The sequence below is a fragment of the Nilaparvata lugens genome, chromosome 10 (genome assembly GCF_014356525.2).
Source record: "Nilaparvata lugens isolate BPH chromosome 10, ASM1435652v1, whole genome shotgun sequence".
Classification (NCBI taxonomy): Eukaryota; Metazoa; Arthropoda; class Insecta; order Hemiptera; family Delphacidae; genus Nilaparvata; species Nilaparvata lugens.
In genome coordinates this window covers 11,607,901-11,630,836 of record NC_052513.1, presented here as the reverse complement: position 1 = coordinate 11,630,836, position 22,936 = coordinate 11,607,901, and the positions used below count along the sequence as shown (strand labels likewise).

At 35.6% G+C, this 22,936-nt stretch overlaps 1 protein-coding gene across 18 annotated transcripts in view; it reads left to right on the top strand.

The window, feature by feature from the left end:
* LOC111064544 (dual specificity protein kinase splA) overlaps nt 1–22,936 on the top strand; it is a 70,862-nt gene that overhangs the window by 13,312 nt on the left and 34,614 nt on the right. For 11 of the 18 annotated variants that reach the window (XR_005572265.1, XM_039436299.1, XM_039436297.1 and 8 more), the window contains exon 2: nt 1,836–1,896. The exons of 3 other annotated variants lie outside the window; for them this stretch is intronic. The gene's annotated coding sequence lies outside the window, so the exon portion shown is untranslated. Of the gene's footprint in view, nt 1–1,815; nt 1,897–22,936 lie in introns of all 18 variants that reach the window. 4 more of the 18 variants (XM_039436286.1, XM_039436283.1, XM_039436292.1 and 1 more) reach the window with 1 other exon arrangement.

The window sequence follows — 22,936 nt, the reverse complement described above, 5'->3', positions numbered from 1 at the left end:
CTTATTCAGACTTATTATAAATGAATGTTTTCTCAATTTTCCATCTACTGATTCTCAAAAATTTTAATTCTTAATAATGCCGCGGCATGAAGGGGGCGCGACAGTCGAGACCGACGACATTCGAGGCCTACGACCGTAGAGGACTGTTTTACAGTCCTCTACGGTCGTAGGCCTCGACTGTCGGGAGTGTACAAAAATTAGAGTGGCCTCAACTGTCGCCTAACGCAGGCGACATTTGAGGCCTCTTTTTCAGGAGTCCTCTCCCGTCGTAGGTCTCGACTGTCGGGGCTGTACAAAAATTAGAGTGGCCTCAACTGTCGCCTAACGCAGGCGACATTTGAGGCCTCTTTTTCAGGAGTTCTCTACCGTCGCTGGCCTCGAATGTCGCTGGTCTCGACTGTCGGGCCTGTACAAAAATTAGAGACTCGCTTGCAGCAGGCGACAGTTGAGGACACATCCTACTGCGATTCCAGGCAAAATACATTTTGTAATGATTATAACTTCTAATTTGTTGAAAACCAAATAATGGAAACTTCCTTCATAAAAAAAGCACATAAACTTTGAAGGTAGATAGGTTTTGAGGCCTCTTTTTCAGGAGTCCTCTGCCGTCACAGGTCTCGACTGTCGGGGCTGTACAAAAATTAGAGTGGCCTCAACTGTCGCCTAACGCAGGCGACAATAAACGATAAGTAGGCGATAAGTACCATTTCATTTCTTTTGATGACATACCCGGAAACACCCATCAGTATCAATATTCTCACATTGGAAAAAAACTAATTTAATAGGTGATTGAAAATAATCAAATGAACTAAATAATGCTGCAGAAATTATAATATTTTTGATCGTAAAAATTAATTTTCATCAGATGGAAAGATTATCACGGAACTGGATGAATTAAATAATATGAAATACAAATTCAAACGTGAACTGAGTTTGTTGAACATTTAAAACAGGTGGCATCAGGTACTTGTGGATGAGAATACTGCGTGAGGTCTACTGTTCACAGAACTACTAGTATTTTTATTTGTCATTATGTTGTTAAATAATTAAATGATTAGAAGTCAAATATAGCATTATCCAGTTGAATTAGCGAAAAAATACGATACAATTTTTACTTACAGTATCAACCGAATATATGGGATAACTGAGCTTGTAAGCACAAAAATAGGAAAACAGACCTACAAAAGACTGATGCGTGTGGACGCAATTTTACATCCTTGTTTTGCTTGAACTGAACTGAACTACTGGGCCTTATCTATCACCGTTTGAACTTTATGGCCAGTGATGCTTTTATGAAACTATGTTTATTGCACCTTTACGGCATTATGGCTCTGGCTATGGCTATTTGCAAATAGCCCAACTCGACTCGTTTCAGACCGGTGCCTGCCCAATCTGCTTCAAGATATCAGACAGAACAATTCAATTCGATTTCCAATGGCCATTTCTCTTCCTTATCTTACTGGTGTGAGAGTCTGTAACTTATGCTTATGTAGCGACAAATGTCACTGACATTTAGGTCAACACATGATAGCAAACATCGTGTAGCCTACATTGTGACTTGTACAGTCAGCATTGAAATGAAAATATGGAGTCTGTCTTAATCTAAGCACAGAAAAAAGAAGAATAAGAGAACCTTGTTCTCTCCTCTGTGACCTAAGCCATGATTGCTCTCATTTTCCCATAGGGCGGAGTTGGTGTATTTGCGACACTTCGCAAACTGGAAACTTTTCGTGTTTATAGATTATAGCATATGCCTCGGATTATTCAATATTATACATTTTCACAGACTTGGTGTTCATGATTTTCTAATTTTAGGACTTATGTCTGTTGAACAGATGAGAGGACGGGTGTAACAGCAAATCAAGAATGGCAGATTGTAGAAACACCCATTCAAGAGTGAGTATCAAAAATAAGCACCAACCACCAATCAAAGCAGTTTTGTGCTCTGTATGCAAATTGTTTCATTATTTTTTTTTATCCATTTACAGGAATGGAGACAACAGGTTTTACCTTATATGTCTCCTTAATAAGTGTGTTGAACTTATCTAGACAACAGTGGCGGCTGGTGTAAATATAACTTGGAGGTTGCAGATATCAATCCTAACTTACATAGTAAATAAGAAAGCAATAAATAGGGATTATTAAATCGACATAGAACTTGAATTATATTATTTCTCTCTCAACATAATTCCAAGTCACTGTAAGAGATAATAAGAAAATGAATTAGTTACAAGATTCAAACAATACAATAGAAACAGAAAACCCAAAACTGTTTTACATCTATCAGTCTCAATTATTAGCCTGAAAATACAATAATTTATATATTTTTCAACTGCTGCTATTCAACTTACGCGCTTACGCAAACCCAATAATTATAGGCCTACAGCTTGTGTGTAATTTTCAAGATTTGGAGGTCTTCCAAACTTCCCAAGTTCAATTTCATTCTCATTTGCTATTTTTCTAAATAAATCATCAAAAAAATTTTAAATAGAATAAATTATAGCTTTTTGTTATTAAACGATCACTAAACAATCCTCAAAATCAAAACAAAACTTTTCATATGGTCTGTCGTCTGTAGTGTGATACTATCGACTATCGATACAAAGGCAGACTTCATAGATCGATATTGTTGGTATCGTATCGTTTGTTTCTATAGAATGACTGTAGGAACTAATGACAATGGTTGTAGGATCGCTGCAATCGTGCTATCCTCAAAAAGCCATCCGTTGTCATAGCAACCAACTGGTTTTCCAGCACTTTAGGCTTCCAACGCTTTTCTCCCATATAAGCGACGCGTCATAGGGGGTTGCAAATGCAATGCGTTCCTTCTTCGGGCCGCGCAAATTCAAAATGTTGAACTATCTGTTCTGCCTTTCTGCTGTATGAATTTTGTCGGAATTGAGAGAATAATATTTTCAATTATATAACTATCAAATTGAAGTGTTATTGAGACGTTTTGGAAAAGGAAAATCTCTCTATTGCCTGATTTGTTGGGGGTTGTGCAACCTTGCAACCTTAAGAGGAGCCGCCACTGCTAGACAATTAGACTCCTGATCAAGTATTTATTGCTCCTTTACTCCTGATTATTATATTCTCATATTATACAATTCTTCTCCTCCCCCTCCTCCTCCTCCTTCTCCTTCTCTTTCTCCTTTCACGATTGAGGCATAACAACCTCTGTGCCGCAATCAGTCCTTCTTTTCCCAGGACGTCCTTGATCTCTTCCTCCAATTAGCTGATACATAAGGAGAGCCTGCTTGAAGACTCTAGCACTTTCAATTATTAATATATGCTCATTAATCAAATTGATTCTTGATTATGCTTCTGATATAGAAGAACACATTCTGACAAAATTGAGAAAACTGAAAACATTGATCAGGAATCTAACTGAAGAGCAATAAATTGAATTTTTTTGAGGGAATTTTATGTGTGTATTTCCCATCATACTGATATCAGAATAATTCAAGTCAAAGAGGTAGCTATAAATCCGTTCTAACTGGAAACTGAAATTCACATTTTTCTTTAGTTTCTGACAATATTTGCCTGATGAAAGAATAGCAATAAAATGCTTGGTATCAATATGAGTTGGGATTGCCATGCTCCCAACTGTGCAGCTTTAGGTGTAGCTTTGAACGGGCCTCATCCTTATGTTGATGTTGGGTAATCCTGAAAAATCAAATGTCAAATTATGTAATTATGGAGCTTGGAGCTAATATCTGTCCAAGTAGAAGAGAGTTGTTCTCACAAAATTATACTTTCTCGAAAGATAAATGATAGAGAAGTAAATCGGATTGGTATACTGAACCGAAGTATGTAGCTAGACTTTTATTAGATTGAGTGAGTCTGTAGATTGAATCGGGCTAGTAAAAGAATATTGCTGGTCGTAAAATCGTAGTAAATATTGCAATTGAGATGGTGGAGTTTATTCTAAACACACTCAAAACCAAAATACCACTCACTCACCAGTCAATAATGAAGTATTTAGTAACCACTTGTTCTTATGTTTTATTGATTGTGTTTTAAAACGTCGCTACATTCTTGGTAGTTCTCCTCTCTAATCTCCTGTTGCAAAAATAGAGATTCAAATAATTTTTCGTCATGTTGTCCCATTTTCTGCTATTCAATGTCTTTTTTGTGTTGTGATGAATTGTTTTTTCAGCACGTTTCCCACGGTAAATCACGGTATCACCCAATTTTCCTCTTCTCCCGTCCATTGTCTAATCTAATGATTCGATCACTGTGGATATAGGATACAGGATCAACTTATGTAAAACCAATTCCTCCGAAATTGTACCAAACAGTTTGTAAGTTCACTTGGCTAGTTTACACGCTGAAAAGCTAGACAGTATATAAAGTAAAGTTGAAAAATTATAGAATGATTTAAGCGAAAATAGATGTAACATTTTTAATGAGTCTTGGTGTAAAAAATTGATGCCGGCCGGATCAAATTTTAAAAATCAGCTTTTTGGTGAGAAAGTCAAATATTACCACCCAGGTACGTTATTAGCGCTTCCGGCGACCTTCAGAACCGTAGCACAATATTGCATAGAATGTAATACATTCTATAGGTCTACTATAGAGCTTTTTATAGGGCTTCTATAGTACATTCTATAGGGCTTTAGTAGAGAGGAGTTGATACAAAGAATCCAATTAGCATTCGATGACGTCAGAACGAGGCCCAACGAAGTCAGACGGGCAAGTGGGAGTATCTTGCAACGTAGTAGAAGGTGCAGAGAGAATAATGGAGGATATTTTGAATTTCGTTGAATACAGTATATCAATTTTATTTAATGAATAGACAATGGCTACTCATATGGACTATATCCACAATACTTCCAATTGATGTTAATGATTCATGATAATTTTAGAATAAAAATTTTAAAAAATTAACTTATTTATTTTTAACCTTCTAATATTCAATGTAGGCCTATGTTTAGGCTGGGACAGATAATAAGAGTTATTGAGAGCACAAAACAGGTAGGCCTATCATTAGGCCACAGAGAATACTACATGACATGATAATTATTATATTCAGTTATTTTTAATGGAAAATAAATGGATTTGATTTTATGCATTATAGTGGATAGAAAATATTCATTAGAGGATGAACTTTGTCACAGACTTAACAAATGTTTTACCTGGGAATCACCAAGAAAGCTGTTTCTGAGGTGCTCTTCTTGAAAATTTTCATTTTTCAACACTCTAGTTTTGAAATTTCCCTGGAAAATTTATACTCATTCGATAGTTTATAAAATGGCAAAGTTTTTTCATTATTGGAAAAATATTGTTACCGTGAAAAAAAATCAAGAAAAAACTGTTTGAAAAGTTTAGATTTTAACTCGACTTTGAACTTTTTTCAACTTGTATCTCAATAACAATTGCAGATACGAACTTCTAACCAGTTTCATTGAATTTCTCAGCCAAATTTCCTATAGAAAAAATATTTTTACGCCCTCAATCACTCGACACAAAGCTATCAAATTGTAGACAATTATTCACACTCAAACAAGATAAGTCTCGTTTTTAATTAAAAAATCGAATTTAAACTGAAATTCTGATTCGAGGTCTACTCTTTGTTGCCAATAGACGGAAAACTAACTCTTATTACAATGCAACTTAATGCTAAGTAAACGTAAATTAATAATAATGATGATCTTTGTCTGGATTGTTGAGCAAATACCACCAGTCGTCGAAAACTGCATCCTGCCATATATCTCATTTCGATTAGCTTATCAATTATGCTGCCCACATAGACAGGAAATTCTAAATGAATTCTCATGGTTGATTAGATCTACTGCCATTGAATAATAAGATAATTTATTATTATCATATCTAGCGGATATAACTCGTGAGCCAATAGGCTGAAGAATTCGAATTTGCTATCATCTGATTTCAGGATATTGCTAAATTATTTGAATCTTAGTCCATTCTAGGAGGAAATTCAACAAAAATTCACTGTTTTGAATGCACGTAACTGACGGTTTTGGAAATCTTTGGATTATGCTATTAGCTTGTTTAAAGCTTAGTTAATTCTAGGAGGAGTTTTAACAAAGATTCACTGTTTTGAATGCACATAACTGACGGTTTTGGTAATCTTTGGATTATGATGGAATATAATTAAATTATAGAAATACAGGAGTAAATGCACGCACTCGCATCCCGAAATTCAGGAAATATTCAGCTTCCTTTGATTCAAAGCAACCCCCTTAGAATTTCAAGGACTCAATTTGCGGCCAAACACCCCCTCCCCTCCGTGGCACCTCTGATTGATAAATTTAATAATAAATTTCAAATTCAAATATGTGGGAAACTATCAGGAAATAGAGAATCCAAGTACTCTTTATTAGAAGCTTCTATTCACAACATGTTTCAACATAAAAATCCCATTTTCTAATGAGTGAATGAAATATTGATTGCATATTTTCCTGATACATAGTATAGAATGACTTGTTTATTTGTTGACTTGGCGAAGTCAATCACTTTACTGCTGAAAGAAGAAGCATAAAAAATAGAATAAATGAATAGACAAGCTACTGAAAAAAAATTAAATCAAAGATGAATTTGTTGATTTCATGTATAGTGAATATGGGTTTCAGGGAAAAATAAACCTGTGTAGGTCAATACAGTATAAAGAGAATAAAGAAAAGTGGGGGAAAACAGATAACAAATAAGAATATTTTGAATATGAAACGTTTTGAAAACAAAGAGGATAAGATAAGTAATTACTCAATCAATACTTATTTTTGAGAATTGAAATAGATACAGAATAGATCTGAAATAGATCCAATACGTTTTGCAAAATAAAATGTTTCATAGACAAGGAAAGAAAAACTGCAAAGCCGAAAAAATAGAAATTTAAAGGACTAGCACACACGCAGAAATTCAACATTCACACTCGTAAGCATCCTATGAGGATACTGATAACTAATGATAGCAAATTAATAATAAATAATAATAATAATAATAATAATAGCATGAACAAGCCCCGTCTACCGACTCAAACAAGCCCACCGCCACTCAACAGCCAATCAACAACTGCAGGCGCGAACCGAGCCCCACCACCCAACAACTTAATATTGTCTGGCAATGCATTCCACAATCTAACTGCCTTCACCAAAAATTATCTATCGTAAATCACTGTCCTGTGTTGTGGTGTAATCAGAAAAGTGGCATGATTCCAGGTTCTCATAGTGGTAATTTGTGCTAAGTGAACAAATTTACAAAAAAAGATGGCTGCTTGTTTTTTAGAACCTTATTTGTCAAAATTATCACATTGAAATCTCTTGAAACACTCAACCTCAAGACTGAAGCTTGATCATAAAAAGAAGAAACATGGTCATCAAGAAGTATGGCCTCAGGCCATACACAAATCTCATCTTAAGAAAAGTGAGGGAAATCATTGTTTTCACCAGCGTGAGCTTCATATTCAGTGGGATCATCGCCAACCCTCTTCAGAGTATGAACGCCAGCAAAAACCTTCCTACAAACTGACTGCACCTGCTAATCCCACTTTAATGGTCTATCAATTATGAGACTCAAATTACGCACAGAGGTACTGTACAGAAGCTGGTGATGACCCACAATGACTTTAGGGATAACAGAAACATCAAATTGTCGCCAAATCTGTGGATGACAAATCAATATTGATTTTGTCTTGGCCACATTCATACACAGTTCATGCTTCCTGATGTAATCACTGATTGCAGCCACATCCCTGTAGATATACTCCAGTCACATCAATATTATTTGGCTTAAAGCTGTAATATACATGAAGATCTTCCACAAACAGGTGGAAGCTACAATGAGTGAATACTTTGCTCAGATCTTTGATAAATAACGAGAACAGAAGAGGACCTAAGATAGATCCTTGTGGTACTCCTCTAGAAATAGTTTTCCAGGGAGAAAAATCGTTATTGTATCTGCTACATTGCTGTCTAGAGACCAAGTAAGATTCAAACCAGGACACAGAATGATCAGAGAAGCCCATTTCCTACAGTTTAAGCAGCAGTAGCAGATGATAATTACAATCAAAGGCTTTGGAGAGGTCAAACATAACAGATTACTAATATGGTTGCCTTAGAATCATTCATAGCCAGACGGATGGAGTCGGTGATGGGAAGATTGAGGAGATTTCTTAAGAAGTGTAATCAGAGAAGATATCCATGGTGAAGAAAAAGAAGTAGTGATGAAAGATTGATTGTAAATATAGGTTATAACAGGAAGATTAATGAACAATGTATTCTTGATAAAACGGATTGGTGTGGAATCAGACCCTGTGGCATTAGAAGTGACAAAACTGAGAACTGACCCAAAATTTTCAATTAATCAACTGGTGAAAAATTGAATTGATGTGCTGGAGGAGTAAATTGAAGTATATTATTGAGCGCACCAGTATATTGAGCTGCAAGATCGACATCACCAGGAGGTGACACAAAGGAATCATTCAAATCATTCAAGTTAAAAGCAATAGGCTCATAAGTTCTAGTTTAGCCAATACCCAACGATCTGACCATTCTCCACCTTTAACGTGATGTGTGTTTTGTTGCAGTAAGGTGTTATAAGTGAAGAGATTTCGAGAGTTACGCAGCTCCTGTTTAACTGTGTTCCTTAACCTCCTGAAAAGGGTGAGACCATTGGGATCATAAGATCTTCTAAACTTACGTTTGGCTGCATCCCGCCGAGACATCAATTGACGAATTGCAGGAGTAAGCCATGGTGATGGCTTCCTCCTTACTCTCCGAGTGATAACAGGAGCATGCTTATTGTATAGAGCCAAAATCAATTCATTGAACCTCTCCACCATGTCGTCGACATGAATAAGATTGTAGATGATATGCCAAAGAAGACTTCATGCATCAGCAATAAATTCCAACAGATTAATTCTATTAAGATCCCTGTAATCCAATGTTCTAGCATCAGGTCTTGAAGATTGAAGAGAAAGCACAGAAAAAAATAAGTCGTGTGAAGAGAGTCCTGAATCTGGTAACTAACCATGATGAACTACATATGACCATTAACTATTATCAAATCAAGAGTTGTGTGTGATGAATTGGTGTGATGAGTGGGATCAAGCAGTAATATACTAAGATTGCATGACATGAAAATATTTGTGAGCAGTGAATATTCGAAAGTATCAGTTTTCTGTAGATCTCTGTTAAAATCTCCCATTATTACAACATGCTTGTATGATAGCACAGGCTAATTAGAACATTTTCTAATTCATTGATCAATCTGGTTCTCGGTGGTCTATAACAAACATACATAAGCAATTTGGCGTTGTTTATTTTGACTTCAATAAAAAGATACTCTGGTTTTCTAGAATAATGGGATAGTGTAGAGGGAAGAACTCTATACAGTATTGGAAATGTGATTTAAGGTAGATGGCAACTCCTCCTCCTCTCTTGCCTGGTCGATCGTTCCGAATCAAATTGTATCCAGTTACCTTCACCTCAGAATCCATAATATTCGGTGTCAGCCATGATTCACTCTCAAGGATTGCGTCAAGAATGGAAGAGAACAGTTCACGAAAATCGCAGATGTGCACACAGGGATTGTGTTTTCACATGTGAGATGCTGAGATCTTGAAAATAGCCAGTAACTGCATTTGACAGCAATTGATGAGTGGAGGGCGGGACCCGGGACGCGCGCATCGCTATCGGCCAGTGCAACACAAGGCGGCGGCGGCGGCGACTAAGGCCAAGCAGACACGGCCTAACTTATTGAAGCAAATATTAACAATAACATTCACACAAAACACATTCATACTAAACATAGAGAGGAGAGAGGAGGATAGAAAAATTAAAAAGGAAGATAGCATGATAAAACACTTTGGAAAAAAGTGAGACATTACAATGGATGACACAAAGCCTGCACTCTGCACAATTAACATTAATCTGCAATTCATATTGAAATTGGTATATGGTATATTGATATATGGTGAAAAATCACTGTAATGCTTAGAATTTGGTGAATGAGAAATACAAATAAAAAATAATTTGAATTATAGAGAGCAAACTATATAATCAGGTATTGAGAAATAACGATGCTAGATGAGATAAGTAAGGTTATTAATTTCAAGAGTTCTTCAACACACTGGACCGGACCTAGCTGATATTAATAACGAATTATACTGCTTCTGAATTTATGGCTGGAGCTAATGTCACCGACTCCATGGGAGATGGAAACATGCTGTGAGATGGAATGCGTTCCTTGTTTGTTGTGCATTGGGCTGAACATAATTCATAGAAAGTAAAACTTGAAAATCCAATGCAAAAAAAAAATGGTCACTAACCTGCAGCAATCGTTTCTATTATCTTGATAAACATTGTTTCAGATGATTCGTTGAGATATTGTATGCTGAAAGATACTTAATTTCCATAAGAATGTGTTTCAGTCTATTACAAAGAGTTCTAGATCACTAAATATGGAGCGGTTATACAATCTACCCCTCAAGATAACAGCTTCACATAATTTTCAATCATTCAAACCAGAAATCAAGTTTTTAAACTATTTAAAATAGATCTCTTGTCAAAAGCGATATTATGGATTCAAATCTATATCAAAATTTAGATCTGAATCAAAATATCTCGTTTTGAGTGATTTTTGGATTAGATGTAAGTGATATTATTAGGATGAGTAGAGAATAGGAGAGATTTTTCTGTTTTCACATAAACGAGTACAGTAGTCTACCAACAAAGTTTTTATGCAATAGAACAGCTACCTACTTTGAAAAAATCATCGGATTCCAGTAACAGGTGGTTCATTATACCATAGCATCATCCTTTGGGAGATGAACTACTTGCTGTGGTGCGTATTAGCATTCAGATAGACAAGGCGGGAAACGAAGAGGCCATAATCCCACACTTTTATTATTAAATGGCCGGTTGGAATGATGTCGTTTGAATTTCTAAATTCGGCCATTATGTAAATCGTAATAGTGTAATTCGAAACAAGAAACGGCTGGGGTAGTGTGTCTTGAATGATTGGCCAAAGAACAAGACAAGGACAAGGACATAGGACAGGTAGAAGGAAGGGGACGAGGAACACGCATATTCACGCATAGAGCGGCGTGAGAGTTGGTTGGTGTGGTGGTTGAACGATTGTTTCCTCCCTGATTATCGGACTAGCTCGCCAACAAAACTATCCCCCCCTCCGTCATAGATGCAATACCGCCCAAGCCTTTTGCCTCTTCACAGATCATTACCTGGTCCTGAAGTTCGCGCGCCAGTACAACAAGAACAGGACCACGAAGAAGAGTTTGAATTGAGCTTTCAACTACAGCAGTTATATTGGGCAACAAACTGTCACTTTCAAAATATAAATTCACTGATTGTTCTATAATTTTGATAATTTTTGGACCGATAGCTCCTGCATGATCTGAGACGTCAGAAGACAGAGAAGAGGAAGAAGCCGACCTTTGCTTCCCCTTCCCGCTCCCATGGCCGGCCTTATCTCGTAGAGCCTTTCCGGATCTTGTATTAGGCGGAAACATATCACTTTAAACTCTTATAACTTACGATGTATGTAATTGACTGCAACTGAGATAACGGTAAATTGAAGAGCACCACTAAAATTAACCAACTGCCAAGTTTATTGGAAAATTCAACGTAAATACCACAAAAAAGACTGAAAATTTGCAGAAGCAGCTTGACTTTCACTCTTCGCTCATCTTATCTCACTTGATACATAATAGTAGCCTCACCAAAAAGTTGATGTAATGCTGTGGTGGTGCCACAACTCAGTCTTCCATTTCGATTTATTTTCTCCTTGATTGCAGATATAAATATATATTTTTATCAAGTCCTCTACTTCCTTGTAACTTGCATATCTTGGTACTATCTAACAAACTTTTGGTCATATATTGTCTTTAATCCGTTATCGTTCTTCTGTCTTCTTCCACTTTTCATCCTGCGATGAATTCTAAAATGGTTTTTGATTTGATCAGTGTTAGCATGTTATTTGCTCTCTATTTTTGTGTTACATTTCATTTAGTTTTCTCTCTAGTACTCCATGATGCGGAAGTGATTCAATCACTTGCGTGATAGATTATTTCCACGTTTATAGATGACTCTGTAGTGATAGATTATTTCCATGTTTATAGATGACTCTGTAGTGTAGTGAGCCACATATGGCAACCACGTGGTTTCCGAAAATTCAAAAATTGTAGATTTCTGTTATTTGTTGTAACACATATTCTGAGCGTATTGTATTGTAAGAGGATGGACGCTCGAGAGCTAGTGTAATAAAAAGAACCGTTTCTCAAAACTATTGATAATGCATTTGAATACCTAGCCAGATGACAGTGGTAATCATTCTTTTCAAAATAGTTTGAAACAAAACAATTCTTTCCTAGAAACTTAACAATATTCTTAACGCTATTCACAGACACACTTACAATAGAAACCACATGGCCCAATGTGTTTTGTGCTAACCCTTGTATATAGTTATAGCATAAGTTGATGGCAGGTATATGTAGATGGCATATAGCAATATAGATATATAGTTTGATTGATTGATTTACCAATGATTTATGTGTTCGTTATGTTCAGGACCAGTTTTATGGCCTATCAAATTTATAATTCGATATCAGGACTCTTTCCTACGGTCCTTCAAAGTTTACATGCTATCCTTATGGGATTCGTGAGCTGGCCACACCCAAAAATAAAAATCAGCTGTTATAATCATTGCGTCATCCAACAGCTGTCGGTAGATAGTAGACAAGTGTATGTGCTGCTCCATAACCGCCCATGTATTTTATTCTAAGCGCCCTGATTAAAAATCTGGTGTGGCGCACTCACACAACTTTCCTTGCCATTATGAAAATTGATCACCTGACGCCAGTGTTCCCGCGCATCTCAAGTCTACTATTCAAAGATTTGAGCCAGCTGGAGACAGGGCAATAACACTGGAGACGCACGAAGTCTGCTATCTCTTCGTAGTGAATGATTTAATAGAACCAACAGTTGCCAACAGTTTGCAATTTAATAATCACATTTTCTCGAATTTCAAGGCTATTTTCAATTTCAGGTGGAAATGTTACTGAACATTAATTGCAGAGATTTTCATGCTCAATCTTTTCCACTTGGAATTTTTTGTTTAAAAATTGTATATGAAGGTTGATAATTGAGAATCTAAAATCAATCTTTGCATAGATGGGGCGGAGCTCCTGAAATTTTTACAGATATAGGACTTGTTGCAGTTGATAGAGCTTATAAATGACTATTCCAGGTAACTATTTCGAGAAAATCGCGAAAAACCCTGTTTTTGCCATGTTTCGCCATTTTAGCCGCTATCTTGGATTGCATTTGATCGAAATTGTTTGTGTCGGATCCTTATAGTGTAAGGACCTTACATTCCAAATTTCAAGTCATTCCGTTAACTGAGATATGCGATACCGTGTACACAGACGCACATTCACTCATACACACACACACACACACACACACACACCACACACACACCACACACACCACACACACACACACACACACAACACACACACACACACACACCACACACACACACACACACACATACACACACACACACAACACCACACACACCACACACCACACACACCACACAACACACACACACACCACACACACACACACCACACACACACACACACACACACACACACGCTTCTACGTACAGAGTGTGTAAAAGGTCCTCGCTTCTGTGCTTTACAAACCCACACACACACACACACACACAACACACAAAAGATTTGTTCACAAATAAAAATTTTGTAGAGGTTTTAATATATATTATGAAATTTAAGAATTGAATGAAAAAGACTAAGAAATTGTCAAAAAACCACTGATTTATTGATAATTAGAAAGACCGGTCTCGGTTATTACACCATTGTCAATCTCTGATAAACTCTTATATGTTTCTCTGATAAACATATCAGAGTTTATCAGAGATTGACAATGGTGTAATAACCGAGACCGGTCTTTCTAATTATCAATAAATCAGTGGTTTTTTGACAATTTCTTAGTCTTTTTCATTCAATATGAATAATTACGACAATATCAACTTCTCAACTACACAAAAAGTAAAATTTAAGAACAAATCATATGATTAATAAAGTGATGTAATATTATGTAATCAAATAAAATAAAATTATTGAAATGGAGTAGACTAATGGTGGATCAGGGTAATTAATATTCAGCAATATACAGCAGTAATGTAGTGGATATTCTAAACAATATGAGTTTATATACAATTGATTCTATAATGGGTTTACGTTGATGAGATGGGTGAAGGAAAAATGTCATGTTATCATTCTAGGGCTGAACAGTTTCAGTCATTTGTTCCAAAAGATGTTTTCTTTAAGTCAGGATGAAACTCGCTCGGCTCTCAATGGACCTGATAGTAACGGGAAGTGCATTCCATGCACGACAGGCACTAACAAGAAAGGATTTTGTAAAAATAGTAGTTCGATGATTGGGTATCCGGGAAGTGCATTCCAAGCACGACAGGCACTAACAAGAAAGGATTTTGTGAAAATAGTAGTTCGATGATTGGGTATCCTTAAAGTACTTTCTCCGGTTCTAGTATGTGAAGCATCTATCCTCCTACCTTCAGAGACAAATTTGAAATCATTTTTAAAATAGTTCGGATTACCGTATTTCAAGATAACTCTAACAAGCTTGACTATTCGAAAAAGCCTTTGATCGGGAAGCTTTAATGTTGAACTAGCAATGTGGGCTGGGGTGATATGATCATGGCATTGAAGAGAGTAGACGAGGGAAGATAAGAGTGAACCAATAGTAATTTAATGTTTCTAGGGAGGATATCGTGCATTTTCTTCAATGCGTGCATGGCTGAGAAAACCTTTTACAAGTTTTGTTCACTTGTTCTGACCAGTCAAGAGTATTATTCATAATAATGCCTAAATTTTTAAGTGAGCTACATAGTAAGGAATGTCATTACTATCTACACTAATTTGTGAATCGATTCAAGGTCAATATAATAATAATAATAATTTATTCGACCAAAAACAAACATTGTACAAACAAATTGAAATAAAATAACATAACTGGTGTAGCAAACACCCACGCATGCACAATACATGTATATCATCATAGTCTAAATGAAGTCCATATTGTTTATAATACGAGAATATCCTATTATAATGGGTTGTGTTTTGATGGGATTAAGCTCAAGGCCATTTTTCTTTGTCCATCCAACTATCGAATTGATATCCTCATTCATTATTCCAACTGTTTCATTAATTTCTGTTAAGGAACGGCTTAAATAAATTTGAAGGTCGTCTGCATAAGTATGGAAACTGGAGAATTTGATAATGGAAGAAAGGTCATTAGCATACAAAGTGAAGAGGATAGGGCATAAAATTGAACCTTGGTGTACTCCATGCATAACGTTTTTCCAAGTTGACTTGTTGTCACTGACAAATACACATTGTTTCCTACCTAACAGGTAGGATTTGAACCAAACTAATGAGTTGTGACTGAAACCAAGAATAACTAACTTATTCAAAATGACTGTATGATCAACAGTATCGAATGCTTTAGAAAAATCAAATAGGTTGAGGATGGTGCATTTTATTTGGTCCATAGCTAACATTATATCATCAGTGACACGAAGCAGAGCTCTCTCAGTTGAATGGAATTTCCTAAAGCCTGATTGAAAGTTCAATTCAATTCAATTTCAATTCAATTTTTATTTCCTAAAAAAAAACATATAAATATCAGTTATACAAAATAACTAATAACAATAATAGTTATACAAAAACAAAACATGGAAATATATTTCCCCACTTAGACTGTAAATCCGTGTGTGGGGAAAGAATTCCTATCTAGAAAAGCCTTAAGAAATACAGGATAATCGAAATCATTTCTTGAAAAACTTTTAAATTTTACTTTTTTTTAAACAAAAAATAAACTTTAATTAAACAATAACTTCAAATGTAGAAAATAAAATAGGTTAAATCTATTACTGATATAGGTTGGTGCTATAAGGTCGAAAGAGTTAATAGAGTGCTGCACCAAAAAACAAGAAACTAAACACAAGCAAGAAGAGAGAGAAAAAAGAAAAAATAACGAAACACGGAAAAACTAAAATCTGGTGTGGCGCACTAACACAACTTTCCTTGCCATTATGAAAATTGATCACCTGATGCTAGTGTTCCCGCGCATCTCAAGTCTACTATTCAAAGATTGAATTGAAACTCAGTGAGTAGGTTGTTAGTTTTTATGTAATTAGTTAATTGTTTTTTAAAACATTTTTCAATAACTTTTGAGAAAATACTAAGTAATGATATGGACGGTAACTATTAAGGTCAACTTTACTACCTGACTTGTGAAGAGGGATTACTTTGGCAAGCTTAAACAAATCAGGGAAAATTCCGGTTCTGAAACTACAATTTATGATGTGGCAGAGCGGGGTGAGAAGAATATCAATATTATTTTTTATCAAGTTAGCGGGAATATCATCACAGCCAGGGGCAGAGCCTCCCCAAATTCCCATCACACATTGGCGAACGTCCTGTTCAGAAACCTCTCTAAGAATAGATCTGGATTCAGAGTCAGGTGGTGTAAATGTTCTGATATTGGCATTATTTTGTCTTATTTTTTGAGCTAGATCAGCTCCTATGTTAGCAAAAAATTTATTGAAGTCATTGGCAATATCTAGTGAGGAATTTAATGTATTGTTATCACTGGGTCATGAGCTTAAGAAATTTTGTACTGGAAAAGGAGTTTTATTGTTATTTGAACCAGATATTTCATAATGTTTTCCAAAATTGTTTAGGGTTGTTAGTTGATTCAAATATTTTCTGTTTATAGTAAGCTTTTTTAGTTGTTTTAAGAAGTCGGCTTAATACACGGCGATACTCGGTGTAATAATTTATCAGTTGCACATTAAACGGCTGTCTTCTAATTACTCTGTGTAAATTATTTCTTTTCTAATTGCCCTGACAAGGCTCAAAGTGATCCAGGGCTTCAGTCTTTTATCAGCACTCCTCCTCGGATTGGACGAGGTGGAACACACTTTGAATTAATTCAATAAATTTAGTTGAACTTGTGTTGGGTCATCCGAGGAATGACCTCGCCCATGGCTATTCAGATAGAAGATTTGAAAATATGCAAGGTTTGTTCTCTGATAGTCATAATTTGAACGAATTTCCGGGCTATTTATATATTTGGTTTATAATTATACCTATTGGATAATGGTCTGTGATATCATACTTCAATACTGACGGGAAAAGGGATTAGTATCATGATGTTTAACAAATAAATGGTCAATGCAAGATGATGAATTGGCTGTTACTCTAGTTGGTACGTCAATACAGCAAACGAAACCAGCTTCATATAATGTGTCAAGGTACCTACTGCTAATGTTATTAATTTGGTCGCCGAGAATATTGCAGTTGATGTCGCCAACAATCAACTGGATAACTATATATTATTAAGTTGATGATGATTATCAATATTGTTATATTATGATTGATATATTTTCTTGATATCTATCCCCAACCCATCGATAAAGCTAGCCAGGTCAACTCCATGACAACGATAACACAAAGTAAGTTGTAGCGTTGATTATCCTTATCACAAACCAGATTAAGACACTGCAATCCTCCTACATTCACTTCACAGCAAGAATACAGCAAACTCGAACTCACATAAACTACTATTCCATCATTCTGATTGTATTGGGTAGACGTTTGAAATATTGCATACCCATTGAGCTGGTCCGCGAATTCAACTCCATCCATCCAAGTTTCAGTAAGAACTATGACATCGAATTTAAAATTGATGCTTTGAAGTAAAAGTAATAATTCATCAAAGTTCCTTCTCTAACTTCTTATATTTAAATGAATACCACATCGAGAATAGATATTTGTGAATCGATGCGCACATTTTCAATGTGAATTTGTCACTTTTAGATTAAAAAGGATAAATTTGAAACTTGGAAATACACTTACTTCAGCCATTCCATCGAGAGGAGCAGGAGGATCTCAGCCTACAAAGCAGTGTACCAACTGTGTGAAACAATGAACCCACCAGCAGAAAAATGGCAAATATAAATGAATAATGCTAAAATAGGCTAAAATAGGACTAATGCTGAACTAAGTATAATAAATCCAATTGATAAATTGATTGAAATGACAAACTTGACGAATAAAAATTAAAACTATCAAAATCGACAGGTAAGCCAGGGCAACTGTGAACACAAGCATCAGCGCTCCAAGCGGCAGCAACCAAAACAAGTGGTGGCACACAAGCACCAGCGCTCCAAGAGGCGGCGACCAAAACAAGTGGTGACTGCAAATGCCAGATTTGACAAATTACATCACAACATTTTTCATCTACGTAAACTAACTTAACGTCGATGTTTTGCGGCCGGTGCCAGAGTGGCTTGCTTGAAACAGCACCAAATGGCATGACTGGACGGGTGGTGGTGGAAAGCAGTGTCCCCGATGTGAACCCAAAAACAGGGCTGGGTGAGGTAGTAGATCGGAGGAGGGGAATCGGTTTGCTAGCACGGATTTGGTTCACAATCCTGCCTGAACCAAGTATGCACGAGTTCATCCGAGAGTAGCCAAACCCAGCCGAGGCAAGTGAAGCATTCGGTAAACCTCGGAATGAATTGTGAGTATTTGTGATACGGATACAGTGCCATCTTGAACTTGCTTATAACCAATAAATTTAAATTTGGTGGCAGTAAACAGTAAAAAGCGGTAAACAAGAAGTAGCCTAATTTGAATTTATTCATAAATTTATTTATTATAAATTGTTCCAAACTTCAAAACTATTCTCAATATCCAGTTGTCCACAACACTGCTGTTTACAAGATTTTACTGATACTTTAAATATATTTTATATACTTTATGGCCAGTTTCACATGGCAGAGACCTCGCTCCTGGAAGATCATATTACTGAAGATCATATTTCATATTTTGCAGCTCTCCTGAACTTTCACATGGGGATCTTACAAATAAGCCGACAGATCTAACAACTACACCGACGTTTGCTCAAAGTATGACTCATCACTTTTTCTCACTGTTTTTAATATAGCTTTCCATTATCATATGATTATATAGTAAACGTACTAAGATAATAATACTCCTGCCTCACAAAGGGACAGGCAAAGGTTTCAAGAAGTTTTTGAACACCTGAGAAGTTTAAACATAAACATTTTCAATTTTTAAAAGTTCTAGTTTTCCAAAAAAATATTAACTATGAAAAGATGAATCCAAATATGAAATCATAAATCATCTCCACTCATCACCCAATAAAATAGGAGGAAAAGGATGTTGTACAGTAAAATTCACTAAATTTCAGTTGTCATTCAACAATCCAATTTATCAGGTTCAAATCATTGAATATCACTTTAAATTACCAGCAATTATTGACTATTTCTTTTTAACTTCCATCCAACTTTTGGTGACTTCATTCCGGTCCTTGTAGATGTCAAGACTTTTATCCCAAAGAGCAGGTCGGTTGCAAACTGCAGTAATCAACAGCTCCACATCAAACTCAGACATCGCGTAATGACAGGTGTCAAAGTCAAGTCAAGTAAACAACTGACAAGTCAACAAGTGTCAACTGGAGAAGTGAGTGAGCAAGCACAGTGCTGCCATAATGCGAAAAGCATAACCATTGTACCAACTATTATAAATAATCATACTGTATTTCGTGAAGCCATGCTTTGTTAAAACCAGTTACTCAGAAAGTGTTTTTTTTTGTTGTTTGATGTTTTGTCGTCCTTATGAATTCTGTTGAAGCAAACATAATGTTATTTAAGAAGTTGTGCTGAACCTGTATAAAGAATTCATAGAATTCTTAGAATTCATAGGAACGGTAGAAAATCAATTTTACGAAAATTAATGTACATGTAACTGGATTTAGAAGATCAATACGATAATGTGCTCTATCACAATTTAATCACAGAAATGTTTAAGTGAAAACGTTGGGCGCAAACCTTCTGCCATGAGGAGACAAATAAATTTATGAAAAGCTTGATAGCTTGAATGGTGATCTGATATTTGTTACACGTTTTTAGTCTAAGACATAATATGTCTTAGACTAATTTTTAATGTTTCTTCAATCGGCAGGAAAACTTTGGTTTTTCAAAGTTATCTTACTCCCTTATTTTGGGGTATTTTCAGAAATCAAGATAAATATCCTACCAAATTCCCTACACGAATACAGTGTAAGTTGTATTATAATAGCTACAGTACTTACGTACTGTATAGTACAGTACCTGTTCGTTTTTACCGTATAATTATATGATAATAGAAAGCTTTATTAAAAACAGCCATAACTTCCTTGTTTTCGGATATTTTCGAAAACGGGACTTACGGGGTCGCTGAATCCAAATCCGAAATCAGAAATCTTCTATCTATATTTTTAAGGAAGTTAGACTTTGAGAAAAAGTGATGAGTCATACTTTGAGCAAACGTTGGCGTAGTTGTTAGATCTTGCCTCTGCTTGCCTCGAGGGGAAAAGACGTGACAAAACGAGGTTCCTGGATAGGAGTCACCATGTGAAAGACACGATTTGATTCAATGTACTTCGACAAAAAAACGTGAACACTGTTCAGTGTTCAAGTTGCACGTCTCCTATCGTGTGAAAGTAGCCTTTAAGCGTAACAGTTTTAAGGTTATACGGTTTGGTTTCGGGTATACACTGTATACAGTAGTTGTGATAAATTTCACTGCATTTTTCGTTATATAAATTTGTTTTGCGTGTAGAAGAATATAGTAATTTCTAGTGTGTTTCGTGTATTCGTGAGTATTTCTAGTGTGTCCATTTTCTTTTAGTGAGAGTGTGAATATAATGTATTGTGTTACCATATCAGCATTTTGATGAAGAAATATGAATAAGGTTCAGTATTTGTTAAATACAAACAATATTAATATAGAGGATAGATGTAAAATAAAACATAATGGTAGACCAACTCCCGAAGTAAAAATCAAAAAAGAAAAATATGAACAGGACAAACAATTTATATTTGTAGAAAATATGCTCAATCTTTGGGGTGTAATTCCTTGAAATTATTATTGATCACCTTTACACTTGATTATGTCAATACTCTATATCCTCTCGACCTTTCTCCCCAATAGATCATGAGGTTGAACCCCCAAGCTAAAAGATCACGAGCCGCTACTGCTGAGGGTAATGCTTCAATTTGATGTCATGGAGTCTTCCATATACGTCAGGAAGGCGGCTTCATCAAAGTTTTTGAAGTCTCTATAAGTGATAATTTTCTGTTCTGGCTCAGGTATCTTATGGGAAAGTACACAGTAGATAAAATCATGTCCAGAAATAGCTGGGACTGGGATTTGACCTGTTTGAACAACCTCGATGGGATCACTAACAATGAGAAGGTCAATGAGTGTGTCTGATTCGTTAGTATGATGAGTTGGATCGAGAGGTAAAATAGTCATGTTTAGGCGTTGGAAAATTATAGTCAGTTGAAAGTAGTCAAAGTTACGATTTGTCATGTTCAAGTCGGTGTTCATATCCCCCATAACTAGTATACTAGTGATACATAACAAGGCATAAGAGAAAGCAAGGCATTTTCGAAATCTGTAAAATGACCTGTTTTTGGTGGGCGATAACAGATACCAACGATTTTTATCAGAACTGGATAAGGATAATTCAAGTAGCATGAACTCCGGTCTGGAACAATACTCCTGTTTAGATGTGATTAAAACTTTTGTTTCGATACTACCTTTCACATAAACTGCTACACCCCCAAAGCTTTATTTAATCTATCATTTCGGAAGAGATTATATCCAGGTAATGCAACAAGATTTGATGGAATACTGAGCTTTGAAAATTATTCGGAAATTCCAATTATATTGAAGTCCTGAAAACGGAAGATTGCTCTGAGTTCATCAATGTGACAGCTGAGGGATTGGACGTTAAGGTGAGCAGCCCTGAAAAGTTTTTTGAAAGAGTGGAGCTTATTCGATAGAAACATACCTGCGTCATTATTACTATTATTGAAATAATCATACCTATTTGAGGGCGAGCGAGCTGACGTGTCAGTGAGAGGCATCATGGAAGTAGCAGCCAACCCTGAACCGACTTCAGAACGACACATGACGGGGAAAATAGGGATAAAACTAATAAAACTTAACCCAAATGAAAAAGTATCTTGGTTTGAGTGCTTGAGTTCCAGTGGTGGATAATTCGAATGCATATCATCTTTCTTTCATTTCATCCTAACTCTAACATAACTCTAGTTAGGAGAGTAGTAGAATATAGATATTATGTAGTATGTAATTTACCACGTGGTTAGCATATTATGACTGTATTATTGAAGCAATTATTTGAATGGTGATCACATAAAACCATAAACATGAAACGAGTAGATGTCTATAAAAATTAGGTCATGAAATAGGTTAGGCTATATATAAATTATTCAATAAATATATGTTGTACAATGAATTATAATTAAATAATTATTATAAGCTAAGTAAGCTAGTTGAATCCGGATTCGAAGGCTAAGTGTGTAAACTGGTAAATAGAATTAAGTATGTGTAATAATTGAAACATGTTGACGATGAGTATATGTATACAATAAGTGTAAGAAACTTGCTGAATTAATAAGTATCTTATTAATTTGATTTATCCAATTTAATTGTGATGAAGTACTGTATGAAATTGTATTTTTTTCTTCATTTCATGTATTTATTATTGAAGTATCTTCCATATTATATTTATGAGATTGATTACTGTATTAATCAAATTCGATGAGTAGGCTATGTATTTTTGTCAGTATCCAAACTTCAGAGTTTAAAAGAATATTGGTAAAATGTATGATATCATTTGTTTTAATAATCAAGGGGAGCCATAGTTTAAAATGATATACCATAATAAACATTAGATCAAATTTAAATTGATATTTGAATTCAGTTTGTAAGCTGAATATTAGGCTGATGAGTTTGAGT